Source organism: Ictalurus punctatus, chromosome 2, assembly GCF_001660625.3.
Source record: "Ictalurus punctatus breed USDA103 chromosome 2, Coco_2.0, whole genome shotgun sequence".
NCBI classification, from domain to species: Eukaryota; Metazoa; Chordata; class Actinopteri; order Siluriformes; family Ictaluridae; genus Ictalurus; species Ictalurus punctatus.
In genome coordinates, this window is record NC_030417.2 from 37,736,597 (window position 1) to 37,761,596 (window position 25,000).

Here is a 25,000-nt window from a genome sequence, read left to right on the forward strand (position 1 = left end):
TCTATAGGAGCAGCTCATATATAGGGACTTCCACTTGGTGACGTTTATTTAACGTTTCTGGAAGGAGTCTCCAGTGTTAGAGCTTCGTACAAGTCAGAGGTAAAGCTGTAAAGCAGTTTTAATAGCCGTCAGGTCGAGTTGCTCGGGCTTCTGCAATGGTGATGAAATGGCCGCCATTTCAGATGTTCATACAAACACAAACAGTCATTCTTTGCAATGTGATGTTCATACACTCTAGCATAGCTTCTTTACCTTTTCCCACTGATACAGGACAACATGGTGGATTCTGGGTCAAAGGTCATGGCACTCTTCAACCATTTTACCCCTTGTGCTTGTCCACGAGCTTGTCCACGATGTTCACATTTTTTGAGATGCACCTGCACGCTGCTGAATTGTATATATGAACGCTCCGCCTCCAGAATGTTTCATGTTAGCGGCAAGAAAACTGGTTTGTTGTCGAAAGTGGAATGCTAATTGTGCCGCCCACTGATAAATGTTACCATGGCAACCAGGAGTAGGAACGGTGTGGTCCGACGTGTCTTCGGTTCCCCACTCACGACTTTAGTTCCGATTAGTTCGTTTGGGATTTTTATTTGTAAAGCGCTTTTAACAACGGACAATTTTTGAACGATCCGTATTTATAATGATATTAGAACCGTGTTTTCCCCTTATCCTGTCACATACGACCTCTCAATAAATGTTTATAAACACGTTATGGAGAAAAAGAAAGCCTGGAAGGAAGCATGGTGGTGGCTCGGTGATGCTCTGGGGATTGCTTTGCATCCTCTGGCAGTGAAAAAAATGAATGGAAAACTAAAGCCTGGATGGAAGTAGAAGAGATGGTTGGTACCTCTGGCGTTGGTGTAAATAGCTAGTGCAGTTAGCTTGCCTTGCTAATCCGGCAAAATCTGCGAAGCTAACTTAAATACATTTGAAACAAAAGTGATGTGTATAAATCGTATAGAGGGCTGTATGCTGTGCCTACCGCTTCTCAATAATAAAAATGCCGGACAGGCCACGCCCACAAACAACAACAGTAGTTTACAACATAGGATTAGCGTGAGGAGGAAACTGGCAGGTTTTTAAACTGGCATGGAGGATCAGGAAACATGTTGTGAGACTCTGTCCTAGAAATAACTGACCATATCATCGTTTATTTTAAAAACTATTTCAATAAATTTACGTTGAGAGATAAATAAACGGGAACACCCGGTCAGATCGGACAGGACCCCGGCTGAAACCCGAGCTCTTCCTCTGGTGTAGAGAGTACATTCATCAGTGTCTCAAGCCACTTCGTCACACCTCGAACGGACACGACGTCAAGCACGAGCCGCTCACACGGACGGTGGCGCTACGGTTGTGTCGACAGCGCCACCGCCGCTTTCTCAATTCGGTGCATGCTGAGGCAGTGGGACCCAATTTCGACACTTAACAAGGCATCATGCCAAAGCTTCTGAGCGTAAGACATCCACGTGACTAACAGATACAGTTACACACCACTGTCACAATCACTGTGTTAATGCAGAATACGGGTTTTCCCTGTGTGTCTCCCTGCGCTCCACAGCTGACCCGTCTCATTAGCTCATTATCACACTCTGTATACGCTTCAACTGGGTGCGCTAGAGCAGGAAACACACTACTGTACGCACTACAGGGGGACTATTACTTTATTATAATAATAATACTAATACTAATAATAACAACAGCAAAAACAACAACGACATCAATAATAATAATAATACTACTAATAATAATAACAACAACAAAAACAACAACGACATCAATAATAATAATAATACTAATAATAATAATAACAACAGCAAAAACAACAACGACATCAATAATAATACTAATAACAACAACAAAAACAACAACGACATCAATAATACTAATAATACTAATAATACTAATAACAACAACAAAAACAACAACGACATCAATAATACTAATAATACTAATAATACTAATAACAACAACAAAAACAACAATGACACCAATAATAATAATAATAATAACAACAGCAAAAACAACAACGACATCAATAATAATAATAACAACAACAACAAAAACAACAACGCCATCAATAATAATAATAATAACAACAACAACAAAAACAATGACATCAATAATAATAATAATAACAACAACAACAAAAACAACGACATCAATAATAATAATAATACTAATAATACTAATAACAACAACAAAAACAACAACGACATCAATAATAATAATAATAACAACAAAAACAACAACGACATCAATAATAATAATAACAACAAAAACAACAACGCCATCAATAATAATAATAATAACAACAACAAAAACAATGACATCAATAATAATAATAATAACAACAACAACAAAAACAACAACGACATCAATAATAATAATAATACTAATAATACTAATAACAACAACAAAAACAACAACGACATCAATTATAATAATAATAACAACAACAAAAACAACAACGCCATCAATAATAATAATAATAATAAAAACAACAAAAACAACGACATCAATAATAATAATAATAACAACAACAACAAAAACAACAACGACATCAATAATAATAATAATAACAACAAAAACAACGACATCAATAATAATAATAATAACAACAACAACAAAAACAACAACGACATCAATAATAATAATAATACGAATAATACTAATAACAACAACAAAAACAACAACGACATCAATAATAATAATAATAACAACAACAAAAACAACAACGACATCAATAATAATGATAATAACAACAACAAAAACAACGACATCAATAATAATAATAACAACAACAAAAACAACAACGACATCAATAATAATAAAAACAACAACAACAACAAAAACAACAACGACATCAATAATAATAATAATAACAACAACAAAAACAACAACGACATCAATAATAATGATAATAACAACAACAAAAACAACGACATCAATAATAATAATAACAACAACAAAAACAACAACGACATCAATAATAATAAAAACAACAACAACAACAAAAACAACAACGACATCAATAATAATAATAATAACAACAACAAAAACAACAACGACATCAATAATAATAATAATAACAACAACAACAAAAACAACAACGACATCAATAATAATAATAATAATAAATATAATTATAAATATTAATGACTACTTACATGACATTGAGCTGGAAAAAAGTATAAGAGTAAAAAATACAAATACAGTTGCAGTCAGACTTATTCAACCCCCAGTGCAAATCAGGTTTACTGTCGAAATGTACAGACTTTCAGCTGTTTGCGATGAACAAACAAAAGCAATTGAAATAGTTCAACACGATGAATGCTTCAACTGGATTGACCAAATTCAACTGAAAATTCAACTTATAATGATTTCTCCAGTCTTAAAATGATTCACCCCCCTGAATAGAATCCCTCACAACAGCACAGATATGCAGAACAGGTGTTGTCTCGAGCACACCTGATGCTAAACTAATCAAGGGCTTCATTAGTTGCAGCAGGTGTGCTTGAGCTGAGACACATGAAACACCTGAACTGGCTAGGGGTAGAAAATGTATGAAATACTTGGACGGGGCAGAAAAATGAAGCTATCGACAGCTCCAAGCAGATTTCTGAGAAGGCAGATTGTGAAAAACCCTCATGACTGTAAAAGACCTGCAGCAAGACCTGGTGTAACAGGCACTGAGGTTTCAGTGAGCACAGTAAGGCGTGGAAACTGGCACTGGAAACCTGCAGCGTGTGGAAGGCGAGATGGATTCATTGAAGTATCAGGAAATCCTAGGAGGAAACCTCATTCTGTCTGTGAGGAAGCTGAAGCTTGGACGTCATCGGACCTTCCAACAGGACAACGATCCCAAGCGTACCTCAAATTCCAGCAAGGCTTGGTAGCAGAAGTCGTCCTGGAAGATTCTACAGGGCCATCACGGTCACCTGACTCGAACGCCGTAGAAGATCTCTGGTGGGATTGAAGAATGCGGTTGCAGCACGCAAACCCAAGAATATTACCGAACTGGAGGCCGTTGCTCATGAGGAACGGGAGAAGATTCCTCAGGAACGCCGCCAGAAGCCCTGCCTCTCATTTACAGCAGGTCATAACAGCAGAAGGTGCTCTACTAAGTATTAAAGATGCTCGCCATGAAGGGGGTGAATAATTTTGAAACTGGAGAAATCTTTATAAGTTTCATTTTCAGTTGAATTTGAGGAAACCGCTTGAAGCTTTCGTCATGTCCAACTATTTCAACCGCTCTTGTTTGGTTTGTTCATCGCAAACAGCCGAAAGTCTCTTTTTTTTTGGCAATAAACCTGATCTGCACTGGCGGCCGAATAATTTTGATCGCGACTGTATATAAAAAATACCAGAAATAATCCTCTTCTTCTTCTTCTTCTTCCTCTTATTATTATTATTATTATTATTATTATTATTATTATTATTATTATTATTATATTGGTTGCACGGTGCTATTTGTATCCAAGTGTTTTTTCTTTATAACATTGCTTTTGTAATAGATAGTAGTAGTAAAATATTAGTAACTAACAATTTATAAAAGAATACTAAATAAATAATCATAAAATATATTTTATTCTTATTTATTTCTTACTTGTTGCTTTTCAAGTTGATGTGTAGGATGTGTACAATAATAAAATTATCAAATAAAATAAACATTTATATATATATATATATATATATATATATTTACCATTGTCATCATTAGCAGTGTTAAAATAGCACGCCTGACCTGAAGTGACTAAGTGGGCGGAGCCTGTGGGTTTGTGGGCGGGGCGTTGTAGGGGTTCCACCAATGATCACATGACCGCAATGGCTGCTGCTGTGCTCTGGCTCTGAGCTCGCGCTCCGCGTCGGTCGGATGCAGCACTGTGCTTCGTCGCTGCTCGTGAAGTCATCCCCTAGCGCGTGTTTCTGAGCCGCCGAGTGGAATTTTGGGAAATATACCGCGCCTTGGTTGGAGGAGAGTTTATTAAGAACATAAACGGTGCGGAAAGAGAAGAAAAATAAAGAGCATTGTGACAAAAAAACTTGGGACAGGGAGCGACGCGGCAGGAGGAGGAGGAGGAGGAGGAGCCAACAGGTAATCATCCTTTCACTACAATACAATACAGTATGATACACACACTGACAGGTAGACAACACACACACACACATGCACGCACGCACGCACGCACGCGAGTCTAATCTTGTTCCAACAAGCCTATGTTGGATCCCGCTTCCGTTTATTTGTTCTGTAAAGTCCCCCAGTGCTTTAGTTATTTTTGTGTAGCAGGTTAAACAGCAGGTTTGTTTTGTATCTGCAGTGCTGAAGTTACACTGCTGTGTGCATGCTGCGTGCAGCCGCTAGATCTGACTCGGGGTTGCCAGATTGCTCAGGATCCCATGTTGTCAAAGCTCCATATTGGATAGTGACCAAAAAAACAAACAAAAACAACAACAACAACAACTAGGGGTACAGTCCTTGCAGACAGGACGTTTCCCTAACGTTCCTTCTATTTTGTGTATTTTATGGGAATCATTTCATAACCTTCAGAGAACATTCTCAGAGTCAGAATAATGCACGGCCTGAACGGTGTGTAAGAAATAGCACGGGTTGTGTTGTTTCTCTCTCTCTCTCTCTCTCTCTCTGCCCTCTTCTGCATGCCTGAACTTAGAGAAGCCCATAGGTGGCGTAGCGGTCAGCGCGTTCGCTTCACACCTTCAGGGTTTGGGGTTCGAAAGATTCTCGCCGCAGTCCTGTGTGTGTGCATGGAGTGTGCATGCTTCGGGGGTTTCCTCCGGGTACTCGGGTCTCCTCCCCCGATCCAAAGACATGCATGGTGTGTATAGGTTGATTGGCGTGTCCGAACGTCTCCGTAGTGTATGAGGGTGTGTGAGTGTGCCCTGCGATGGATTGGCACCCTGTCGTCGTGGTCCATGCCCCCTGGGAGAGGCTCCAGGTTTGAAACGTCTGTTCTCACGTACATCACATACACAATTACTCTGTTGTTTTCTCTCTTAAAAGTTAATAAGATAAAATACGCAGCTTTTCACGGAAAGCGTCAACGCTTCTGCCCTGACTGTTACTCCAGCGCTGACACTGGAGACTCCTTCAATACACGTCATCAACATAAGCGTCCCCTAACACCATTTCACCATAGCAACGATGACGTGTTGTTCTTTGTTTTGAAAAAGAAAACAAAACAAACCCAAACGAGACGTATCTCGGATTACGTAGCGTCTGCCGTTCAAACCGTCGCGTTGTTACTATAGAAACGATGACGCAATATATAACGGCGCTTCAGTGCCTTCGGTGAAAGAGAAACTTTCCTGGAAAACCGAAAAGGGAACTATGAACGAGACTTCTCCTCAGAACGTTTCAGGAACCGGAGAGAGACTTCTAACCGCGTGGTTTCGTTTATCCGTACGACCTGTCTTTAAACGCGTACCGAGAGATTACGAAGAACCATAGCGCGCTTGGAAGGAGGGAGACGGGATCGTTAGCGCCGCCATGCTAACGTTGCGCTAATCCGACGCGTTGCTGAATGCGTCTTTAACTAGCTAGCTTCAGAAGGTGTTTCTAGCGAACGTTGTTTGTTGTCCGAGTGGAAAATAAAACAAACAAACAAACGAACAAACAAACCCTGTCCAGGCCACGCCCATGAGAGACACGAACGACTTTGCGTACTAATGTCGGCGCAGGATCGTCCTGTCCCGGCTGTTATCCGACAGATCAAACGCCTCATCGATTGTCCTGCCGAACGAGGCGTTCGAAACATGCGTCACGAGGTTGAAGTTCAGGACAACAGCTCGGCGGCTAAAGGGAAGTTCCCTCGGGTCTGATGGCGCTCATAGGAAGAGGAACGAGTGCATCATTGGAAATCTGCTTCCGTAAAACACTTCCACATGTCCGTCTGAAGAGGCTTCGTTCCCTTCCGAGACGTGCGAGTTCGCTGTCCGTGGTGGACACCGCGTTCATCTTTATTCAGCAGAAGAGAACGCAAAGGAGTTAAAGAGCGGAAAAAGACGTTCCCGTGCCTTTACTGTCTCCGCTTCTATCGGTTAATACGTGCGTTAGTCATACACTCATACTCTCTCTCTCTCTCTCTCACACACACACACACACACTGTGCTTCGCAATCTGATAAGACACGTGGAAAATGAGTGTGCGAGGTCAATGGAAAGTCGTTTAAATGTCATACGAGTATTTATTTTAGTGAACGTGCTGATTTCTGTGTGTTTTGAAGATCGAGTGTAAGCAGTTTTACATTCTTGCTCTAGTCCCCAGAAGGTCAGGAGTTTAAATCCATCATATACATATCGCCATTTGATATATATATATATATATATATATATTATATAGGTTTTTACTGCCTGGTTTTTAAAAAACAAAATTCCCATCTGCAGAAACTTCGAGAAAATATGTTGAAATTTTGCAAACACTCCGATGAGCGCTCCGAGCCAGCAGGGGGCGATAGTCGACATAGCTTGGGGGGGAGAAAAGAAAGAAATGAAATCGCATTTGTTGTCTGTGTTTTTGGGTGGACCGGAAGCCAAAAAATCAAAATCCGTCTACCTGTGGACGTGGAGGCTCACGTGGAAGCCCGGACGTTTGAAGAAAAACGTTCGACTGACGATCGGTCGCAGATATTTTTACCGACGCGCGTTTAGAGTTTGATTTACGCTTCTTTAGTTCTGCACTTGGGTTCTGTCGTAAACATGCTGACCTCATCTCTCCTCTCCTCTCCTCTCCTCTCCACGGGCCTCCTCGAGAGAGAGGAAGAAAAAGGGAAAGATGGAGTTGAGAGAGAGAGAGAGAGAGAGAGAAGGAGGGAGAGAGAGAATGAGAGGGAGGGGGAGAGAGTGAGAGAGAGAGAGAGAATGAAAACGAGAGTGCTGAATCCCCAGTGCATTGTGGGTAGGGGAAATGGAATTTTCTCATTTCCTCTCCATGGGTGTTTTAGGAGGAGGTTTTTATCGTTAATAATTTCTGCCTTACACACACACACACACACACACACACACACACACACACACACACACTGCTGCTTTGGATGGTAACACTCATGCAGTTAAAGTCTTTCAGCAGGTGTTTGTGCTGTAATGACCCAGATTCAGTCCTCATCCTCACTAACACACACACACACGCACACACACACACACACACACACACACACACACACGTTTTGGTGTACACCTGAACTTTCTTGTTTTTGTCTGCTGAAAACGCGTAATTGTTAGGAACGCCCTCGAGATCAGGACCATTGACGTAAAGGTCGTCGTCACGTCGCGATGCGTAACCACGGCGACGTGAGAAAACGCCGTGTCGTCCGTCGCCTGCCGATCGGCTCCACGTTGTCACGCGATTTCACGTTAAGTTCCAGCTTCACCTCGGATTGTCGTGAAGCGCCGACACTGGAGACTCCTTCCGTAAACATGGTGAGTTCGTATGGAAAACTCGTTTATCGATATAAACCCGCGCCGCTGTCGGCGCCGCTGATCCCAAAACACAGGTTTAACAGCCAATCAGGACGCTTTAGATAACGGATCACGTGACAGAGTAGATTTAAAGCGCTCCGTATGGAAGATTTGATATCTGTGATTCTTTCTTGCGGTTTAAAATGCTTGATTTCTGCGTGTTTATCCGGACAGGAATTCTCTACGTGGACTTTGCTGCGATTTCTTTATACAGAATTTGCGAGTGTTTCTGGGCTTTTTTGTGTGCGGAAAACTACTCGAATCGGTGAGATCGTTCTGCGCACTCTTTCTCTGGCATGTTTGTTGGTTCCTTCCTTCCATCCATCCATCCATCCAGCCTTCCTTCCATCCATCCAGCCTTCCTTCCATCCATCCAGCCTTCCTTCCATCCATCCTTCCTTCCATCCATCCAGCCTTCCTTCCATCCATCCATCCTTCCTTCCTTCCATCCATCCAGCCTTCTTCCATCCATCCTTCCTTCCTTCCTTCCATCCATCCAGCCTTCTTCCATCCATCCATCCTTCCTTCCATCCATCCATCCTTCCTTCCATCCATCCAGCCTTCCTTCCATCCATCCATCCAGCCTTCCTTCCATCCATCCTTCCTTCCATCCATCCATCCTTCCTTCCATCCATCCATCCTTCCTTCCATCCATCCAGCCTTCCTTCCTTCCTTCCATCCATCCAGCCTTAATTCCATCCATCCTTCCTTCCTTCCATCCATCCTTCCTTCCATCCATCCTTCCTTCCTTCCATCCATCCATCCTTCCTTCCATCCATCCATCCAGCCTTCCTTCCTTCCTTCCATCCATCCAGCCTTCCTTCCTTCCTTCCATCCATCCAGCCTTCTTCCATCCATCCATCCTTCCTTCCTTCCATCCATCCATCCATCCTTCCTTCCTTCAATCCATCCAGCCTTCCTTCCTTCCTTCCATCCATCCATCCTTCCATCCATCCATCCAGCCTTCCTTCCATCCATCCAGCCTTCCTTCCATCCATCCTTCCTTCCATCCATCCATCCAGCCTTCCTTCCTTCCTTCCATCCTTCCTTCCATCCATCCAGCCTTCCTTCCATCCATCCTTCCTTCCATCCATCCATCCAGCCTTCCTTCCTTCCTTCCATCCTTCCTTCCTTCCATCCAGCCTTCCATCCATCCAGCCTTCCTTCCTTCCATCCATCCTTCCTTCCATCCATCCATCCTTCCTTCCATCCATCCTTCCTTCCTTCCATCCATCCATCCTTCCTTCCATCCATCCAGCCTTCCATCCATCCAGCCTTCCTTCCTTCCTTCCTTCCTTCCTTCCATCCACCCATCCTTCCTTCCATCCATCCTTCCTTCCTTCCTCCATCCATCTATCCTTCCTTCCATCCATCCAGCCTTCCTTCCTTCCTTCCATCCATCCTTCCTTCCTTCCTTCCTTCCTTCCATCCATCCATCCATCCTTCCTTCCTTCCATCCATCCAGCCTTCCTTCCTTCCTTCCATCCATCCAGCCTTCCATCCATCCAGCCTTCCTTCCTTCCTTCCATCCATCTATCCTTCCTTCCATCCATCCAGCCTTCCTTCCTTCCTTCCATCCATCCTTCCTTCCTTCCTTCCTTCCTTCCATCCATCCATCCTTCCATCCTTCCATCCATCCTTCCTTCCTTCCTTCCTCCCATCCATCCAGCCTTCCTTCCTTCCATCCTTCCTTCCTTCCTTCCTTCCTTCCTTCCTTCCTTCCTTCCATCCATCCATCCTTCCTTCCTTCCTTCCATCCATCCATGCTTTCTTCCTTCCTTCCTTCCGTCCTCCAATCAATCCATCCATCCATCCTTCCATCCTTCCTTCCATCCATCCTTCCTTCCTTCCTTCCTTCCATCCATCCTTCCTTCCTTCCTTCCATCCATCCATGCTTTCTTCCTTCCTTCCTTCCGTCCTCCAATCAATCCATCCATCCATCCTTCCATCCTTCCTTCCTTCCTTCCTTCCTTCCTCCCATCCATCCAGCCTTCCTTCCTTCCATCCATCCAGCCTTCCTTCCTTCCTCCCATCCATCCAGCCTTCCTTCCTTCCTTCCTTCCTTCCATCCATCCATCCATCCTTCCTTTCTTCGTTCCATCCTTCCATCCTTCCTTCTATTCTTTCATCAATCCTTCCATCCATCCATTCGTTTTTACATGTTTTTTGCTGTTAGGAAGTTTAGGTAATTCCTGCAGTGCTGTAATCTCTTGTATTTATTCATTTTTTCTATTCGTTCATGTGAAAACATCTCGAAGCACACAGAGGAGCCGTGTGCTGTGTGTTGTACTGATACTCAGGAAAAATGGGTGAGATCTGGGTGCGAATGGAGACCAAAATCGAAAGGAATCTGTAAAGCCGTGAGTGATTTTCCTTTTCTTTCTTTCTGATTACGGCGCGATGATGAACGGTTGGGAGGCTCAGCCGAGGCCTGCGTGGCGATTGCGTGTGTAAATCTGATCATGTGCCACGAGTGTCACCACACGCTCACCTCAGACGTGATTTACGGCCTCTCGGCGTGCGCTGTTTCTTTTCCCCCCCTAACCGGTCTCTCTGCGATATTAGAACGTCAGCCTCGACAATCCATCACGCGTTTGAAAGCAGCGTCTGTGCAGGAGCACCGCGGGCAGAAACGCCACACCGAGGACTCGCTCTGTCACGGAATCCAGGAAGGGCTAATTGTGTAGTCACAAAAGGAAAATTGACCCTCTCTTCGCCACGGTCCCTCGGGGTGGACGTGATGAAACGTGGCCGTTTGGGAGGAAAACGGGACGAGGGGGCGATCGATACACGGACTCTCTCGTCTCATGAAGTGTTCGGTAATTATACAGTGCGTTAGATTGGCTCCGCTGGAGCACGGAAAAGTGTATACAAGTGTAGAAAGAGAATAAAACACTCCCTTTTGAGGTATAAGAGGAATAAAACACTCCCTTTTGAGGTATAAGAGGAATAAAACACTCCCTTTTGAGGTATAAGAGGAATTAAACACTCCCTTTTGAGGTATAAAAGGAATAAAACACTTCTTTTTGAGGTAGAAAAAGAATAAAACACTTCTTTTTGAGGTATAAGAGGAATAAAAGACTTCTTCTTTTTGAGGTATAAGAGGAATAAAACATCTTTTTGAGGTAGAAAAGGAATAAAACACTTCTTTTTGAGGTAGAAAAGGAATAAAACACTTCTTTTGAGGTATAAGAGGAATAAAACACTTCTTTTTGAGGTATAAAAGGAATAAAACACTTCTTTTGAGGTATAAGAGGAATTAAACACTTCTTTTTGAGGTATAAGAGGAATTAAACACTTCTTTTTGAGGTAGAAAATGAATAAAACACTTCTTTTTGAGGTAGAAAATGAATAAAACACTTCTTTTTGAGGTAGAAAATGAATAATACACTTCTTTTTGAGGTAGAAAATGAATAATACACTTCTTTTTGAAGTATAAGAGGAATAAAAGACTTCTTTTTGAGGTATAAAAGGAATAAAACACTTCTTTTTGAGGTAGAAAAGGAATAAAACACTTCTTTTTGAGGTATAAGAGGAATAAAACACTTCTTTTTGAGGTATAAGAGGAATAAGACACTCGTTTTTGAGGTAGAAAAGGAATAAAACACTACTTTTTGAGGTATAAGAGGAATAAGACACTCGTTTTTGAGGTATAAAAGGAATAAAACACTCCTTTTTGAGGTATAAGAGGAATAAGACACTCGTTTTTGAGGTATAAGAGGAATAAAACACTTCTTTTTGAGGTATAAGAGGAATAAGACACTCGTTTTTGAGGTATAAAAGGAATAAAACACTTCAGGTTGTGCAGTGTGTGATAGTATTATTATTATTATTATTATTATTATTATAATTATTAAGCGCTAGTGTGTGTAATATTTTTATACAATTGTTTTGTGCATTGTCTTGAAGGGTGCCAATACTTCTGATTTGATCATAAAATCAAAGCAATAGGGACGACCGTCTGAAACCCGTCTGATTTTTCGGAGGTATACATTCAGATTTTCCTTAAACAGGACTGCGTTTGTAGAACGATGTCTGTTGTTATTAACGATCACATGCTGTTGTGTTTGTTAACGAATTCCACATCGAGTCGTACCCCCGAGCGATTTAACACATGTGTTCTGTGTCTCTGGTGGGGTTAGGAAGACTTTTAGATGTTTCTAGTGACTCAGGAAATCCTGAAGGGCAGTGGCTCAGACAGGAAGTGGTGCCATTGCGTTGGCACCGGAACAGGAAGTGGCTCCATGGAGATGTCGTGTTGAAAAGAGTTGAAAAAAAAAAACCCCACTCCGGCGGCTTCTGTCTGAGCAGAGCCTTCCGCTCAGGGGATCGAGAGTGCCTTTCCTCTCTCACTGACCCTGAGTGTGTGTGTGTGTGTGTGTGTGTGTGTGTGTGTGTGTGAGTGTGTGAGTGTGTGTATGTGCGCGTGGGTGCGTGTCTGTCTGTCTGTAAATGTGTGTCTGTGTGTGTGTGTGTCTGTCTGTAAATGTGTGTCTGTGTGTGTGTGTGTCTGTCTGTAAATGTGTGTCTGTGCGTGTGTGTGTGTGTCTGTGTGTGTCTGTGCGTGTGTGTGTGTGTCTGTGTGTGTCTGTGCGTGTGTGTGTCTGTCTGTAAATGTGTGTCTGTAGTTCTGTGTGTGTGTGTGTGTGTGTGCGCGTGTGCTTGCATGTGCAGGTTTCTGCTTCCATTTCGTCACCTTTCTCCCTGTTCACTCATATATCTAATGTGATCACACACACACACACACACACACACACACACACACACACACACACACACAGTTCTGAAAGCATGGAAAATTCTCCACTCTGTGCTGTTTACAGAAACCTGGTTTGGCTGCTTACTCTGGCACACAGGAGTGTGTGAAATACTCCATCTTAAAACTAGGTTGTGTGTGTGTGTGTGTGTGTGTGTGTGTGTGTGTGTGTGTGTAACGTGAGACGCAATGATGCACATGCTTTAGTACTGTTAGTACTGTTGCTCAGTAATCACACACCGGTAGCGTGATGCTAATCGGTGGTCACCTGCGTTGATTACTTGTTAGCAACGTTAGCATTAAAATTGTCTCTTAATTCTAGTAAATGGGGCGTGGTCTCAGTGTCAGCGTGAAGGAGGTGTGTCCACAGTTCTTTAGTTCTAGTGGAAGAGGCGTGGCCTCTGTGGTAGTCTTAGTAAAGGAGGCATGGCCTCTGTGTCTGTCAGTCCTAGTAACGGAGGTGTGGCCTGTGTGTCTGTCAGTCTTAGTAAAGGAGGCGTGGCCTCTGTGGCAGTCTTAGTAAAGGAGGTGTGGCCTCTGTGTCTGTCAGTCTTGGTAAAGGAGGCGTGGCCACTGTCTGTCAGTATTAGTAAAGGAAGCGTGGCTTCTGTGTCTGTCAGTCGCTAGTAAAGGAGGCGTGGCCTCTGTGGCAGTCTTAGTAAAGGAGGCGTGGCCTCTGTGGCAGTCTTAGTAAAGGAGGTGTGGCCTCTGTGTCTGTCAGTCTTGGTAAAGGAGGCGTGGCCACTGTCTGTCAGTATTGGTAAAGGAAGCGTGGCTTCTGTGTCTGTCAGTCGCTAGTAAAGGAGGCGTGGCCTCTGTGTCCGTCAGTCCCAGTGACAGAGCCATGGCCACTCCCCAGCTTTTACTGATGTATTATTTGACAGTTGATCAGCATTCATCACTCTGAAAGACCACAAATCTCCAAATCTCGTGCTTTTCTCTCGTCAGAGTGAAGCCTCGTGCGGATTTGTCCTGAAGCGATGAGTCACACAGCGTACTGCCGAGGGAAGTACTAAGTGTGTGTGTGTGTGTGTGTGTGTGTAGCGTGTGGTACATCTGTTCCTCCAGGCCGTGTGTGTCAGGAGCTTTGTGTAAAAGCCTGCATGTGACTGTGGTGGAGACGTTAAGCTGCAGGGTGTGGGCCTGTCTGTGCTCCCGTGTTTGCAGAAGTGAAAATAAATCAACGTTTCTTAAAGGAGTTTTCTATTACAGCACAATCCATCAGCCCTTTCGTTTCTTCTCCTGTTTCTCGTTAAACACCAAATCAAAATATCAGCGAAACCAGCGCAGATAATGCAGAACTGCTGCTTCGCCGGCTCTCCGTGAGCAAACCCCACTGCGTCACGAGTGTCGTCAGTATGATCCTCTTAATAATAATAATAATAACTGCTAATAATAACGCCGAATAACTCTAGCTACGACGCAATAGACGTCCGGCGTGGTTATGGTAGACGCTCCAGGTAAACCGGCCGCTCGTTGTATTCTCTAAGGAGGTGTTTGTTTAACGTTTAGGGAAGGAGTCTCCAGTGCCAGCGCTTTGTAACGGTCAGACGTAAAGCCGTAACTTTTCCCCACGTCTTCCGGACGGCGGAGTTTGCGCTTCTTTGCGGTAGTTTTGGGTCTTTTAGACTACCGGGGAACGACTTTTTCTACAAACGGCTAAAAAGCATTACGTGTCATTCGTGTTTATTTATTTATTTATTATTATTATTTTTCTTAGCTCTAAATCGGATCATTTCAGTCGAGTACTCACATCTGGAATTGCTAAACGGCCGCCGGACAGCTGCAGATGGAATCGCGGCGGCGGGGGCGCAGGCCGTCCATGCGCCAGTGTGGCACCAAAAATTTGTAATGAATAACCGGATTAGCTCGGGCTCGGCGAAAAAGCCCGGAGGTCGTTAACGGCGACACCAGAAAGAAAGAAAGGCACCAGATACACGCGCTATCAGCTGCGGATTAGAAGAAGCAGATGTGGGAGTACCCGCGCCGAGCGTTTTTTGGCCGGGGGAAAATGTCTGCTTTTGATCAGCGGCGGGCGAATCATCTGGGATTGTAAACGCTGGGTCTTTATAACGCGACTAAACGTTACGGTAAGAACGACGAAGAGCAGACTGCCGCGGAGGAGCGCCGCCGAGTGACGCGGCGTCGTTACGGCGACGTCGCCGACGCCGCCAAGCATCGTGTTCTCCGCACGTATTTCATATATATATCGTAAGTCACCGCCTTTCTCTCCGCCATCTGAGGTGTGGGCTAGCGGCAGCTTGACTAGCTCAGAAGGGCTGGAAGGAGGAGCTTTGCTTTGTAGCCCCGCCCATATGTGTTATTCTTGCCTTGGGGCTACAGTTATTCCCGCCCCCTGCGATCATCGTTTCACTGACCGCGCTTTGCAGTCTGCGCCGCTTCGATCGTCTGTTCGTTTACACAACAACGTCACGCCGCGGTCACGTCACGCCGCGTTCACGTCACGCCGCGCCACCTGGAATCGAATGTTGGTACGTCGGTACGAGTGTGAGCGGATGTGCACGGTATCGGACAGATATCCGATAGCGGTATTGGATTTTAACATTCCTTTCATCTTTGAATTTGAAATGCCAGTGAGATACAGTAGATTGCAACACACACACACACACACACACACACACACACACACACACACACACTTGGAGAGTCCTGCTGTGTCTCCAGAGGCTGTTTGGGACTGGACGATCGATCTGTGTGGAGTATGTTGGGTCAGTGGGTCGATAGCGGTGTGTTAAACAGACGTAGCTGGTTGCACTGTGTGTGTGTGTGTGTGTGTGTGTGTGTGTGTGTGTGTGTGTGTGTGTGTGTTTCTGCATCGTCAACTGCCGGATTGTATCACTATTTGCTCTTTGTTATGAATAAGGACTCGAAAGTTTGTGGAGGCGTGGTCTCTGTGTCTGTCAGTCCTGATTAAAAAAAAAAATAAAAAAAGGCATGGCCTCTACATTTGGCGGTCCTGGTGAAGGGGGCGGGGCTTCTAGGCCCCCAATGAAGAAGACTTCCTGTGTCACTCAATATCGCTCGGGTAGTTTGTTCATGACTTATTACAAAAAATTCAGACAATACAGAAAAATACAAGATGTTGCACGTTGCTTCCGGGAACGCACGTAACCAATCGGCATCAAGCGTTTGCTTCTAGCCCCGCCCCTAAATCATTCGTTTCTGTCGGTACTGATACCACGAAGGTTCCAGAAACGTCCAACCGGAAGCTTTGGCACTGAGGCAGCTGGGTTTTTTTTTTTGGGGGGGGGCGGGTTAAAATTTACTAGTAGCAAAAGTTTTGGCACCCAACATTGCACAGAGAAGCTTCTAAATGCTAAATGCATGCAGGCACACACACACGTGTATATACTTAAGAATAATATAGTATAAAGCGTAATAAATGAATGTCACTGCTTGTTTAAATACAGACACACCCAGAACGAGCCGTATACGGTATGCAAGCATTGTTCGGTGGGTACGTTTCAAATCTGCCTCTGTGTCCGATTACTAAAACAGACGTGGCGTAAGAGATTAGATCGCCGGCCAGAGCTCCTCCATCTTCTCTCACCACAGGGTGGTCCTGTTTGGATAGGTTAGGATTAAGGGTTAAAGGATGATGACCTTTGACCTCGATGCGGTCATCCATTAGGCACCGACGTCCGCATGTCAGTGGCCACCCTGCTGCGATCGTTCGTCTTCCTCCGTCAGAACAGTCTTACTCTCCCCGAAATCTGGAGCACGGACCGGCCAGAAAAATCCGTTCCCATTAACCTTCGTTCCATCTTCTGTTCATCCGTACAGCGACTCTAACAGCTCGGTGTGAAGTGAAGTGTGAAGGATACTTCCGCATCTTCTGGAGTGTAAATCTCAGCAGACCCGCTCAGAGCCGTTTCGGCGGCGCCATGCGGTCCTACGCACGCAGTATCGGACAGGTGCTCTTACAGTAACGTCATGGCCGATCGGCGTATATACACACGGAAGCGTTCCGTGTTGTCGCCGATATTTAGCGTCGTTTGAGAGTCCGTGGTCGACCCGGGATACACGTCAATAAGCGATTCTTCACGTCTCGATGATTTAAACCTCCAACGAACAGTTCAGCGGAATCACAAAAGGCTTCCTTTTCAATATGTGCTCACTACATAGAGTATATATATAACATGCTGGTGCTGTAGAGCATTAGGGTGAAAAGATTCGGCCCCAGAGATGATTCCAGTAAGAGACTGGAGTTATTACTTCATTGATTTATTGCCCTGCATGAAGGTCATCAATTCCTACTAGAAGCCATGAAGATAAGATTTATAATGAGGGATGTAGATGTAGTGCAGAACCTTCTGTTCACTGGTCAGGACTCGGACAGGACTCGGACAGGACCCGGACAAGACCCGGACAGGACCCGGACAAGACTCGGACAGGACCCGGACAGGACCCGGACAGGACTCGGACAGGCTTCAGACCAGAGAACGCCAGTTTTGATCCAGAAACCTGCACCTGTAAGGTTTGTTTGTTTGTTTGTTTGTTTATTTATTTATTTTTGTTTAACACTGGCCTCGTCATACATATAAAAATGCCAAATCTATTACTGATCTCCGAGATGGTGATGGGATCTCTCGCGTTCTCTCTCGCGCTCTCTCTGACATCTGAACTCACTGCTTTTCTCTTACCCAACTACCCCCCCCCCCCCCCCCCACACATATCTCTCCCGCTCCTCTGAAGCTCAGTCGATTATTCAGGTGGATCAAGTCAGTAATTTCCCCAAACCCCCGTTCCGTCTCGAGCCCCATTCCGCACCTGTCCGTGCCGTCGCGGTACTTCACGCCACGTCTTATCGGCGGGCGCCGTCCGAAAGTGGGTCATCGTCGATAATCTGACGCGTGACGACTCGCGGATGTTCGCTCTCGGGGCGGAAGGCCTTGTTTATCCGAGGACAGAAGGACGGAGAAGATAAACAGAGAGACGATAACCGCGGTGTTGCTTCTTTCCAAGGTTTTAATGAAACGAAAGGTTTTCGAAACGAATAAACGGTCACGGGAATGGATTGTCCGTCACGAGCGCTGACGGATCGAGTTTCTGGTCCGGCATGTCTACAGCGGCGCTTATTCCATGATGGCGATACTGCTCATAGTTACATCTAACGTTGTGGAAAGTCCGCTTTTCCTGTTATCACTCGCGTTATAGAAGCGGTTGTTCCCTCGCCAGACCCCCCCCCCCCCCCCCCGCCCCCATTTATAGTTAATAAGGCGATTAAACACGTCTCTGAGGAACCGCGAACTCGTCTCCTCTGAATGAGAGAATGGCCGCGTCCGAAATCGCATCCCGTGACAGTAGATTCGGTACCTACTGCTTCGGATGTTGATACAGTACGTATGTATGTCAGTACAATCCGGACCTACTACTTCTTCTCCGCCAGTCCTGTTGCATTATGGGATAGCGCGGTATTCACAGTGCGTCCATGCGGGTATTTCTCGCCTACTGTTTTATGGATACTGAGAATTCGGACATGCTACTCCATTGGCGTACTGCGTTTCGGCTACCGCGTAGTAGGACTGTTCGGACGCAGCTGAATTAAAGTGCAGCCCGATGTCTGACCCTGGAGCAATGCAGTTAAAAGAAGTTCCGGTTACTTTTGTAACGTCGGATAAAAGATTGCACATAATATCAGCGCATGACACATTTGACGGCCAAGTTGCCAAACAGGACGTGAGGGCAATATCTTCGGAACGCTTTCATGTTTCGACGTTAAACTTTGACCTTAAGTATATTTACTAACATGAGATGAAAATGGGAAACAAGATTTGACATCGGTGAAGCGATATCTCGGTAACGGCTTGTCCTTTTGCCATGGAATTCCGTACATCTGCCGCGGAGCGAGCGCTGACGGTCTTCCTACATCACTAAAGGGTGGGAACAGAAAGTGCTTGGCCCCCTTAATCGCTGCTTCCAGTTAATTGTACACGATACAGTTGTTAGACTAATGTCAGCTAACTTAGCTAGCGGAAACAAGTGCGCAATTTAACACTTAGCATAGTGTTAGCTAGAGAGGTAACGGACCCGCTTGCGATTATATCACGTAATTAGAGCGTGTATTTTATGCTTAGCTGGAGGTCTGACTAAAGAGGTAAAAATACGGTGTGTAGTAGGAGCAAATTTGAGATTGGACGAGGAATTTTAAGCAAAGCTCCGCCCCTGTTGACTCGGGAGCGCCTGTCACTGTGCGACACGGAGACGTGTCTTGAAGCCGAGTCTCTGCCGAACCCTGAGGACGAACGCCACGCTGACGAAGCGTCGTGTCCGGTATTGTAGAGGTCACTTTTCGACGGCTTTTCAAAATCCAGCGGTAAACACGTCTGGAAGTGACATCCTGACTGCTGACGAGCGTTCTTTCTCTCCCGGCGGCTCGTGTAAAAATGAACAGGAGCTAACATACGCGGAGGTCTGAAGAGCAGTTCGGCGCGGGGTGGAAGTACGCAGGCACCAGATGCAGGTTTGGGAATTCATTTGTAGCTTCCCAAAATTTTGGGGGATTATAGTCGTGAAAAGAGGAAGCATAATAAAATGCAATAATAAAATCATAGGCATGGGGGTAAAAGAAAGCAGATGCAATTCACTGCAGTCAGGCACCATCACCATTATCATCATCATCACCATTATCATCACCACCATCATCATCACCATCACCATTATCATCATCATCACCATCATCACTATGACCATCATCACCACCATCATCATCACCATCACCATTATCATCATCATCACCATCATCATCACCATCATCACTATGACCATCATCGTCACCATCATCATCACCATCATGACTATGACCATCATCATCACCATCACCATCATCATCACCATCACCATCACTATGACCATCATCGTCACCATCATCACCATCATCACCATCATCATCACCATCATCACCACCATCACTATGACCATCATCGTCACCATCATCACCATTATCACCATCACCATCACCATCATCACTATGACCATCATCGTCACCATCACCACCATCATCACTATGACCATCATCGTCACCATCATCATCACCATTATCACCACCATCATCACCATCATCATCACCATCATCATCACCATTATCACCACCATCATCACCATCATCATCACCATCATCACCATTATCACCACCACCATCACCATCATCATCACCATCATCACTATGACCATCACCATTACCACCATCACCATCATCATCACCATCATCACTATGACCATCATCGTCACCATCATCACCATCATCACTATGACCATCATCGTCACCATCACCATCATCACCATCATCACCATCATCACCATCATCATCACCATCACCATCATCACCATCATCATCACCATCACCATCACTATGACCATCATCGTCACCATCATCATCACCATTATCACTATGACCATCATCATCACCACCATCACTATGACCATCATCGTCACCATCATCATCACCATTATCACCATCACCATCACCATCATCACTATGACCATCATCGTCACCACCATCATCATCACTATGACCATCATCATCACCATTATCACCACCACCATCATCATCATCACCATCATCACTATGACCATCATCGTCACCATCATCACCATTATCACTATGACCATTATCATCACCATCACCATCATCACCACCACCATCATCACTATGACCATCATCGTCACCATCATCATCACCATCATCACTATGACCATCATCGTCACCATCACCACCATCATCATCATTATCACCATCATCACATCATCATCACCGTTACCACCATCATCATCATCATCCTCGCCATCATCATCACCATCATCACTATGACCAATCATCGTCACCATCACCACCATCATCATCATCATCATTATCACCATCATCATCACATCATCATCACCGTCATCATCATCACCATCATCACCATCATCATCACCATCATCATCATCACCACCACCACAATCATCATCATCATCATCATCACCATCATCACCACCATCACCATCATCATCATCATCATCATCACCATCATCACCACCATCACCATCATCATCATCATCATCAGGTCTCACACTCTTCATTTACTTTCAGGGCTCATGTCTTCTCCTTTAAATCTGATCAAAATGAGCATAAAGGTGGATTACACTGGAGTGAATTTCTATTAAACGATGGGACAGTGGCAGTCGAAACAGTCATACTGTAGAAATATTGGCACCTTTCAAGCGAATGTGCAATAATGATTGTATAAAAACACCTGCCACATTTTAACATCGAACTACAGTACGTAGTATCTACGCTAGTATGGGTTATCCCTCAAAAATACGCTCGATGACCAAATGGGACGATTGACAGTTACGTCGTTTTGAACTCCCTGATATTACCTGGAAGCCCCGCCCCCGTCTCGCATTTATAGTAAATTCAGAATGTGTCGTTATTGCGTTAACCGAGGTAACATCAGATGAAATGGACGTACGATGCAGCGTCACACCTAACACTTTACAGATCCTTTAAATTAGCACAGGTATGTTACGCTAGGTTCCGCAGCGAAAATGTCCGACCTCAGACCATGGAAAGTGTACCGTTATGCTTTGCTTTATATTATAACGCGATATTCATGACCGCAGTATTGACGCATCGAAAGGAAAAACGACTGCAGACAAATTGTAACGTAAATAAAGAGCCAAGTGGGACACGGGGACACACGCACACATTTGTGTTTGATTAAAACCAGCTGGAGATGAAATAATAAACATGTGCTTGTATCTACACCAAAACCCCCACGGCCAGGAGCGGAAACAGAGAAAGCAAAGCACACGCCCGGTTTTGGAGGCGTTTCAGAGGAGTCGGGGGTTTGGAGGGGGCGCGGGTGCGACAGGCAGGTCGGGGTTATTACTGTGGTTATAACCAGTCGAGCAGGTTATTATAATTATACGCACTTGTGTTTTGATATCTCGTGCGCTGAGAAGAAGTGTTTATTAAACGCTGTGTTTAATTGTTACAAGTAATAGCATGTTTTTTTGGGTTTTTTTTTTCATGTTGAATTTGAAAACGAGTAGAGCAGCCGTGCGGGAATTGACGCGTTCTGCGTCGGATGACCGAGACGTCGAGGAAACGCGTTTTAACAGAACAAGAGCACAGAGCATGAGAGAAGACTTTGATGTGAGTGTGTAAATATTAGGGCGATTTCATGTGTACTCAGAGAGGAGGATTAGTGTGGACAGCCTTATTTGATCAGAAAGAGAGAGACAGGGAGATAAACAGCGAGACAGACACCCACTGACAGACAGACAGGTGGATAGACCAACTGGGAGGCTTGCAGATAAACGGTATGACAGAGCGACTGATTTACAGAGATGGAGTTGGACAGTGAGACAGACTGATGGACAAATGCCAGCAGACAGACAGACGGACAGACAGACAGCAATTCAAAGACGAACAGACTGCAGCAGATAGACAGACACAGTCAGACACCAACAGATGGATTGAGTGACTGACAAGCTCACAGACAGAAAGACAAAAATGACAGACAGACAAGACAAACTGACAGGCGGAGTCACAGACAAACAGTCTGTCCCATCTGTCTGAGTCTGTCTGTCATTTTTGTCTGTCTGTCTGTGAGCCTCTGTCTGCCACTTTGTATGTGAGTCTGTCTGTCTGCGAGTCTGTCTGTCCAGTCTGTCTGTCTGTCCGTGAGTCTGTCTGTCCTGTATGTCTGTCTGTTCAATCTGTCTGCGAGTCTGTCTGTCTGTCTGCGAGTCTGTCTGTCTGCAAGTCTGTGTGCCTGTCTATGAGTCTGTATGTCCCGTATGTCTGTCTGTGAGTCTGTCCTGCATGTCTGTCCTGTCTGTCCCGTCTGTCTGTCCCGTCCATCTGTCCCATCTGTCTGTGAGTCTGTCCTGTATGTCTGTCTGTGAGTCTGTCCTGCATGTCTGTCCTGTCTGTCCCGTCTGTCTGTCCCGTCCATCTGTCCCATCTGTCTGTGAGTCTGTCCTGTATGTCTGTCTGTGAGTCTGTCCTGTCTGTCCCGTCCGTCTGTCCCGTCTGTCTATCTGTCCCATCTGTCTGTGAGTCTGTCCTGTTTGTCTGTCCTGTATGTCTGTCTGTGAGTCTGTCCTGTCTGTCCCGTCCGTCTGTCCCGTCTGTCTATCTGTCCCATCTGTCTGTGAGTCTGTCCTGTTTGTCTGTCCTGTCCGTCCCGTCTGTCTGTCCCGTCCATCTGTTTGTGAGTCTATCCTGTTTGTCTGTCCTGTATGTCTGTCTGTGAGTCTGTCCTGTCTGTCTGTCCCGTCCGTCTGTCCCGTCTGTCTGTCTGTCCCATCTGCCAGTGAGTCTGTCTGTGAATGCTATTAAATTAAAGCTGAACTCACGCTCATGGTTCTATTTTAAACCCAACACACCGGAGTACAGAGACTAAATAAAACCTGCGTCCGTGTCCAGTCCCTTCCAGACCCCGCCATAACACCTGCGCTGCTCCCGTCCAGGACCAGTGATTTACCCCGCCGTGATAATGTAATAAACCCTCTTCACACACTTTAGTGTGTTTCCTCCTGAAAAACATTTCAGCCCTGTCAGTGTGTGTGTGTGTGTGTGTTATAAATGCTCTTGTTTGAACCCGAGCCACTTCAGAGCTGCTGGCTGTTTCAGTCGCAGTGTTTCTCACAGAAATAATGACACGCTGGAAACACTCGCAGGTCTGGCGAGTAATCGCTCAACACGTGAGGACGAAATGAGGAGCGTATATCGGTGTCAGATAGGCAGGTTAGATAACGGTACAAAGGTATGCTAATTTAAACCTTGTCAGAAAAGCCAAGATCGTTGTTTCGCTGCTTGTTAGCATGCTAATGCTTTCTCAACCGCTTGCATGGAAACGTTCCGAAACGTTTTTAGCGTAGAACTAGCAAAGACGCAGTTAGCTAGCATCCATGCTCATGGTGTAAGGGCGTTCAGGACATAAGGAAAATACAGGAAATTCAGGTGATCACTTCCTGTTGGAATGTTCGAATTATCTCATAGGGGTGAATGTGTTCAGGTAACCGGGTGGAGCGAATGAAATCAAAGTTATATAATAATAAAACCTACCTTTTTCATAATCTGTGATTAGCCACTGAGACATTTTGTGTTCAGAGGTTACACACACACACACACACACACACACACACACCCACACACACACACACAAAATCATAACATCTAGGAAAACAAGCCACATGATGGGGACATTCCGTATGGGATCAGTGGGCGTGGCCTTGCTGGAGCAGTGCATGTGATTGGTCAGAGAGACGAGTTGGTGTTTATGTTGAGGTTTGCTGCTACTGGTATCATCAGGAGGGCCGTGTTCCAAACCACATCATTTCCCCGCGCAGGAGGAATGAGACCCAGCCGGATGTTTTCACCCCCCACCCCCCCACCCCCCCTCTCCGATGAGCTTCAGCGCCCCTCCACTCGAACGCTGTAACCCAGGCGTTTATTATATTCCTGTCGAGATGGATCGCTCTCAGGCCGCGCCGTTATTGCTGCAGTTCTGCTTCCAGTCTCGAGGCTCGTTCCGTCGGAAATAACGAGGTTATCGTGGAATTCTGAATTTTATAAGCAACAATTAGGTTAAGGAGCATTTGGGTTAAAAAACGTTTGCTTTCGGCAGACGTACTCGGATGGCCAGGACGCGTCGCGTTTACTTCCGTTAGTGTTGCACTTCTATAGTGTAACGCTGACTTTAGGCCAGAAGCCACGCCCCCTGCATATGCAAGCCACACCTCTTACCTGTG

At 45.1% G+C, this 25,000-nt stretch overlaps 1 protein-coding gene across 1 annotated transcript in view; it reads left to right on the forward strand.

Moving 5' to 3' along the window:
• The first annotated feature begins 4,814 nt into the window (after positions 1 to 4,814).
• The window catches only part of rarab (retinoic acid receptor, alpha b), a 103,682-nt gene continuing 83,496 nt past the window's right edge, over positions 4,815 to 25,000 (forward strand). Inside the window, exon 1 of the mRNA XM_053678019.1 lies at positions 4,815 to 5,101. The gene's annotated coding sequence lies outside the window, so the exon portion shown is untranslated. The remainder of the gene's footprint in view (positions 5,102 to 25,000) is intronic.